This window comes from Scardinius erythrophthalmus (assembly GCF_964197995.2).
Source record: "Scardinius erythrophthalmus genome assembly, chromosome: 10".
Lineage (NCBI taxonomy): Eukaryota > Metazoa > Chordata > Actinopteri > Cypriniformes > Leuciscidae > Scardinius > Scardinius erythrophthalmus.
The window spans coordinates 6881890-6889389 of NC_138230.1; the positions used below are offsets into that span (position 1 = coordinate 6881890).

At 50.3% G+C, this 7500-nt stretch overlaps 1 protein-coding gene across 1 annotated transcript in view; it reads right to left on the reverse strand.

Moving 5' to 3' along the window:
* Nucleotides 1-6108: 6108 nt before the first annotated feature.
* LOC308696994 (H-2 class I histocompatibility antigen, Q10 alpha chain-like) overlaps nucleotides 6109-7500 on the reverse strand; it is a 33233-nt gene continuing 31841 nt past the window's right edge. Inside the window, exon 11 of the mRNA XM_081376013.1 lies at nucleotides 6109-7500. This exon is cut by the window's right edge and continues 38 nt beyond it. The gene's annotated coding sequence lies outside the window, so the exon portion shown is untranslated.

A 7500-nucleotide genomic window follows, 5' to 3' on the forward strand; every position in this document is an offset into this window, starting at 1 on the left:
CAGGTTATAAAACCTCACGAATGTAGACGGGGAGGCCCAGCCCGCCGCCATACAAATGTCGTGGATAGAAATTCCGCTGGACCAGGCCCACGACGAGGCCATGCCTCTAGTGGAATGGGCTCTGATGCCCAGAGGGCACTGCAGGTGTTTGGAGGCATAAGCTGCTGCTATCGCGTCCACTATCCACCTGGACAAGCTCTGCTTCGAGGCGGCAAGACCCTTGGTGCGTCCGCCGAAGGAAACAAAGAGCTGCTCTGAACGCCTGAAAGCGGCGGAGCGCGTGATGTAAACTCTCAGCGCCCGGACAGGGCATAGGAGGTTATCACTGTCCCCACCATCGGATGCTGGCAGAGCCGAGAGGGAAATAACTTGTGCCCTAAACGGGGTTCCAATCGCTTTGGGGATGTAACCGTGCCTCGGTCTGAGAATGACTTTCGAGTCATTCGGCCCGAACTCGAGACATGCAGGGCTAACAGATAGCGCGTGCAAATCACCCACTCGTTTGACTGAAGACAGAGCTATCAGAAAAACGGTTTTAAGCGACAGATACTTTAGATCCGCGGATTCAAGCGGTTCAAAGGGAAAAGCCTTTAGGGCCGCCAGGACCAAGGACAGATCCCACGAGGGAACCGAGGGGGGCCGCGGGGGGTTCATCCGTCTAGCTCCTCTGAGGAAGCGGATAATGAGCTCATTCCTTCCCATTGCCCGGCCGAGCGTCGTCTCAGCGAACGCTGTAATAGCGGCCACATATACTTTGAGCGTGGAAGGGGATCTGCCCTTTTCCAACAGCTCTTGCAAGAAGGAGAGCACCCGCGAAACCCCGCATGCGCGCGGATCCAGGTTTTGAGTAGCGCACCATTTAGAAAACACCGACCATTTAGACGCGTAGAGCCGTCTCGTGGAGGGGGCTCTAGACTGCGTGATCGTGTTCATGACCCCTTCTGACAGGTCAACGGGTATCCGTTGATCACCCATGCATGCAGCGACCAGCGCTCTGGATGGGGATGCCAGATCGATCCAGCGGCTTGGGAGAGGAGATCCTTTCTCACCGGGATCGGCCATGGGGGTGAGTGCGACAGCCTCACTAGCTCTGGGTACCAAGTTTGGTTTTCCCATCGCAGGGCTATAAGCAGCACTGAGTGGTGCGTTTCTATGATCCTCTAAATGACCTGTGGCAACAGGGAGATCGGAGGAAAAGCATACAGCGGGAGGCTGGGCCATGTCTGGGACAGCGCGTCTTCGCTCTTCAAATAAAACTTCAGGCATTGAGCATTGTCTTTCGACGCAAAGAGGTCGATTTCCGCTCTGCCGAATAGGCGCCAGAGAAACTGGACTGTCTGGAGGTGCAGAGACCATTCTCCCGGGGGAATGTTGTCCCTGGACAGTCTGTCTGGACCGACATTCAGGTGGCCCGGTACGTGCGCGGCTTTCAGCGAGCGCAGCGAGCGGTAAGCCCACACGAGAAGGCGTTCTGTCAGCCTGCACAGATTCCTGGATCTGACACCGCCCTGTCGGTTCACATAGGATACCACGGACATGTTGTCCGAGCGGACTAGCACATGGTGATCCCGTATGAATGGGAGGAAGCGCCTGAGCGCGTTCTCGACCGCTATCATCTCCAAACAGTTTATGTGGAGGCATTTTTCCCGGTCTGACCATAGGCCAAAAGCCGGTTTGCCCTCGAACAGAGCGCCCCAGCCTGAGGTGGAAGCGTCCGTCGAGATAATTTTGCGGTGTGAGATAGCTCCCATTGTCACTCCCCGCTGGTACCAGTCGGCCGCTAACCAGGGCTTCAGAGCTGAAACGCAGCTCTGAGTCACTCTGATGCGAATACCGCCGGAAGCCCATGCTCTGTGAGGCACTCGGGCATTCAGCCAGCATTGTAGCGGGCGCATTCGTAAAAGACCCAGCCGAAGCACTGCTGCGGCTGAGGCCATACAACCCAGTAGCCTCTGAAATGTTTTGAGAGGTACGGTGCTGCCCGGCCGGAGAGACGCGGCCAGGCGTCGAATGCAGCGCGCGCGCTGTGTCGACAGACGGGCCGTGTACTGATATACCTGACCGTCGAAGGCGAATCTCAAGAATGGCCTGTGACGGGGTATTATCAGGATCTGAAAAGCACGCGTCTTTTAGATCGAGAGATATAAACCAGTCCCTCGGGCGAATTTGCGCGAGAATTTGTCTGGTTGTGAGCATTTTGAACGGTCTTCTCATAAGAGCCTCGTTCAAACGTCTCAGATCCAAAATTGGTCTGAGTGCTCCGTCCTTCTTGGGAACGAGGAAATAACGGCTGTAAAAGCCCGACTCGCTCATGGAAGGGGAAACCGGTTCCATAGCCCTTTTGCACAGAAGTGTATTTCTGCTCGAAGTAGATGTGCTACTTTCCCATTCACTCTGGTCTCGATACGCGCTTGAAAGCGCGGAGGGCGGCGAGCGAACTGCAGAGTATAGCCCTGTTTTACTGTGCTTAGCACCCGTTCTGATGCGCCTGGAATAGTTTCCCACGCTTTTGCGTGTGCAGCCAGGGGCAGAATGGCCTCCGGGCTCCGATCGCCGCGCATCGCGGGCTCGAGAGCTCGAAACGGAGGGGCGGGCGCGGCGCGCGCGCTCTTGGTGCTTAGATACGGCAGATCGCACGCAGCGATAGCTGGCCGTTTTACACACAGTGTCCCGGTGGCTTTAGACGGGGAACATAAAGTGTGAGGCGCGACGCGCGATGGCGGCGTCGGGGCGAAAATGTTCGTTAGTATGTGTGAGCGCTCGAGGGCGGGCACAGGAGTTACATTCAGGGGCGGGCGCGGCGCGCGCGCTCTTGGTGGTTAGATACGGCGGATCGCACGTAGCGATAGCTGGCCGTTTTACACACAGTGTCCCGGTGGCTTTGGACGGGGAACATATAGTGTGAGGCGCGAAAATGTATGTGTGAGCGCTCGAGGGCGGGCACAGGACTCACATTTAAAACATGACCGGTCGTGCAAGGCCGTGTGACAGAGCGGACAGTGAGTAGGTGTGGGCACGGAGAAGTGGACACGTGACCTACTTTTAACACTAAAGCGGCTTTTACCTGCTTCATGAGAGTGGGCTCTGTGAGAGACACGGGATGTATAGTGCTTGTGTACAGGGGTGAGCACAGAACGTGGGCACATTCACTGTACTAGAAACACATACGGCGTCAGCCGTGCAACCAGACATTATGCTCTTTTGACATTTTCTGGGTTGCCGTGAGAACGGCGGATGCGCGCAGGCGAGCGAGTAGATACCGGCTCGTTGACTGCGGGGTAAACAGCTGCAGTAGCCGTGGCAACGGGGACTGACAGAGCGTTAAGCTTCGACGGTGGTCCAGCCGCAGGGCTGCGGGATTTAACCGTCTTTTCTTCTCTCGTGTTTAGACGCTCAAAAAATACTCGAGCACTCTGAGAAGGTGTGGTGCGAGGGGCGGGTTCGCTTTCTGTAAGTAAGAAAGACTGGCCGCGAGCTCGGAGAAGCAAGCAGCATAAATTTTATTTTCCCCGAGAGCTGGGATCGAACGCGGGTCTCTCGCATGAAAACGTATGATTCTGCCACTGAGCCACAGGGGAATCACATAGGCTTTCAGTTAGCGCGAGCATATAAAAAGCGACCTCTTGTGTCGCGTCGGCGTTCGTTTGCAGGCGAGCGTGTGTTTAAAACAGGCTCGTTTACTGCAATAGTAATATTTCCAGTCGCCTGAACTTAAGAGGGGACTGAGAAATGTGTGAGGATTGGCGGTTGTCCAGCCGTAGCGAGACTAACACACTCTTCTCTTTTCGCCGGTGAGTGAGGCGCGCACGCTGAACGCTGCTCGTGACCGTCCGCTTTGTCATCCCTTGAACGGCGCAATCTGCACGGCCCAACGAGGGAGAGAGCGGGCTTGTTTTCTGTATGTAAGAAAAACTGGCCGCGAGCTCGGAGAAGCGAACAGCATAAACTTTAACTGCCGCGAGAGCGGGGATCGAACCCGGGTCTCTAGCTTGACAGTCTAGGATTCCGCCACTGAGCCACAGGGGAGAATACATTAGTACGCGGTTAGCGTCATCATGTCTTGTGACAGCGTTTGCTTGCAGGCGAGCGTGTATTTATAACAGGCTCGTATACTGCAATAGTAACAATTCCAGTCGCCTGAACTTAAGAGGGGACTGAGAAATGTGTGAGAATGGAGGTTATAGTCCAGGCCACGGCGGGACGAAAACACTCTGTTCCCCTTTCACCAGTGACGCGCGAGGACGGAGTAGCTTTCTTGTAACGTAAAGAAAGCTCAGACCGTCCGCTCCTGCCATCCCTTGTGAGCGGCGCAGTTTGCGCGGCTCGAACAGAGGGAGAGGAAACTCGCTCCGAGACCGTCCGCTCCTGCCATCCCTCGTGAGCGGCGTATTGCACGGCTCGAACAGAGGGAGAGGAAACCCGCTCCGAGACCGTCCGCTCCTGCCATCCCTCGTGAGCGGCTCAGTTTGCGCGGCTCGAACAGAGGGAGAGGAAACTCGCTCCGAGACCGTCCGCTTCTGCCATCCCTCGTGAGCGGCTCAGTTTGCGCGGCTCGAACAGAGGGAGAGGAAACTCGCTCCGAGACCGTCCGCTTCTGCCATCCCTTGTGAGCGGCGTATTGCACGGCTCGAACAGAGGGAGAGTACGGGTATCTATCACATTCACCTCATCTCCTGACGCGGCGGCGGCGCGGGCAGAGCCGGCGGTTGAGCGCGAGAGAGAGCTCGAGGGAGAGGTTCCGGCGAGCTCCTCAGTCACAACAGTCTCCGGTGGTCGCTGCGAGCGGCGCTTCTTATTGCGCGGCCCGGCAGGGACAGGCGGAGCGACAGCTTGGTCGAAAGCTTCAAGTCGAGCCCGCAGGGTCGACATTGAAAGCTCTTCGCACTCGGAGAGTGCGGTGGCGGCGTGCCCGCGGCCCAGTCGGAGAGCGCAGAGAGGTGGCGGTCTCCGTAGCTGAGCGGGGCGCGGCACGAGCCGCAAAAACGAGGCGTTTTTACAAAAACGCCTCGTGCTCTTTTAGAGTACACACAGAAACAGTAATAATGTAAAGGATATGTCGCCGGATAGCGTAGCAGGCACGGATGGCTGAAGGCGGCGAAGACGGCCGGCTTCCTCAGGCGCTGTCCTAAGCTTGCTGGTCGCTGGTTTCAACGGCGGCGGCTCTCAAGATCCAGCGATGCGAAGAGCGTCGCTGAAGACAAGAAAATCAGAATTTTAGCCTGTGAGCGCTGAATATATACACGCTGGCCACGCCCATTCTGACGGTTAGAAGGGCGCGGAGGGCGCGAAGCGCCCTCATTGGTTGCCGCGTTCATAGCGCTCACCGATAGGCTTAAGCAGTTGCAGCCGAGCAGCCAATGAGCACGCTTATACAGCCTGCCTAGGTCTGTCGGCTGCTGCACTGCGTTGACAATGAATACAAAATTAAGGATAATTTTTTGGCTTCAGATCTCGAAGAAAGAAGACTTTCCCGATGCGTAAGCTACTTACGCAATACGAGAGAACCTCTCGTAAGAGAACAGTAGACATATTCAACCTCTGCTGCTGCATTTATTGAACAAAACTTGTTTTGGAGGTATGAAAGTACATTTTTTCATTAGATATATTTTTGTCGTACTGTCCTGAAATTTTGTATGAAATAATCAAAACTTACTTAGTTTGAATTATTGTTTTGTTGACTTCTAAGTGACATGGTTAGCATGTGTCAAAGTCAGTGTGTCTAGCAGGAATATGATGTTCTGTCAGTCAAATTGCATGTTTAATAAAAGTTTGTTGCATTGCAAATTGTTCAATTCTTCCTGTCTGACACTGAAATATGGAGAGATTGAATAGCATCTGTAATTCCTGCACACTGAATCTATGTAGGACTATGTTCTACACATGAACAAACAAAACTCAATAACCGTTATTTGATAAATATGACTAAATAAATAAATAATAGGCTACAATAATATTATTGAAATAAACAATACTATAATATTATAGTAGGCCTAAAACAATTAATATTTTCAGAATTATATGCTCATTGAGACAAAAAGCTAAAGTTAATTAATGAAATTTAAGGTATTTTTAATCATGTTGCAACCGTCCCTGGGTTGTGTTGCAACTGTCCCCTGGGTCGGGGTCAGTTGCAACATCTGACTTCTTCCATTCAAATAAATACTGTGAACGATATGTCATATATAATCATCTTTAAATGGTATGGGTAATTAGCAGACAGATGCAAGTTTAATATATAAAAATTTGGTTGGTCTAGTCCAAATAGTCTCTGAGTAATTGAGAGAAATGCAAAAAGTGTTGCAACTGTCCCCGGTCTCCCCTACTGTTCACAGATGGTTATTTAGCCTATATTGTTCCTAGATTTGTGTTTATTTTAATGTAAATTCATTTTCAATTACGCAACACGTTATCTCTTTAATAATCATCAATTGTCCAATCTTCAATCTTCAATAAATTTTATTTATTGTCTTCCGGTTAACCTCGTTTTCTTCATAACAACAGGCTATTCAACTAGCAAACACTCAATATGACTCAAGGAAGAAATGTAAGAAAATGAATTATAAACGGATTTGTCTGTCTTCATCAAAATAGCCTATTAGAAAGATTACGCAAAATGCACATAGGCTTATCGCCTATTGGGCGACAGAACAAAAATGGTTAATATGAACCTTTAAATTAAGATAAATTACAAAATATGTTTGTAACAATAAGTACATAAGTTACTTGTCAGGTATTGTTCATAAAACAAGCACTCGATGAATAGTTGCTGTTTAAACTGTTATGTTTCATCCGTTCCACCCTTGTGTTTCAGTCTCCTAGCTCAGGCGGGACGATTGAAACAAAGCACAACTACCGTTAAAAGTTCATTTTTACTATTTGTACCGAATAACACGATACAAAGAGAACACATATGTGAGTTGATGATCACACACACAAAACAATCTATCTGTAACCTTATCTTAGAAAACAACGTTTATTTGAAAAGTGTTTCAACTGTCCCGGCTCTCCCCTACTACCTGGATTTCACTTATTATAACTCGTTACATATCTCTTTGGACGTAAACCAACACATTCATGTCACAAATGACATTTTGAAATCAGTGATTTTATGCACCAGTTCATAAAATCATTCATTTCAAAAGGTACTTTATTAATTAACACATTTCTAATATGAATATAGACCATATCACTGCTCCAGAGGTAGACGGAGTTCACTGGGATTATCATGCAAGTAAAATAATAAAAGCGAATCATGTAAATAAATGTAACGTCATTTTGCTGATTCATTGAGGATGTGCTCAAATATCCACACGCCTGATCTGATGTTTGACCTCCTGATGCTCTTGTAAACGCTGTGATAAACCTCATATTAATGGCCACGGGTTTATAATTGAACATGTATAAATGACTGTGATGTTCAGATCTTCATGTTCTTTAGGCTTTGATGATGGAAGTAAAGCTCTAGATCTGATTCTTCAAAACAACCTGAACATCCTCGAT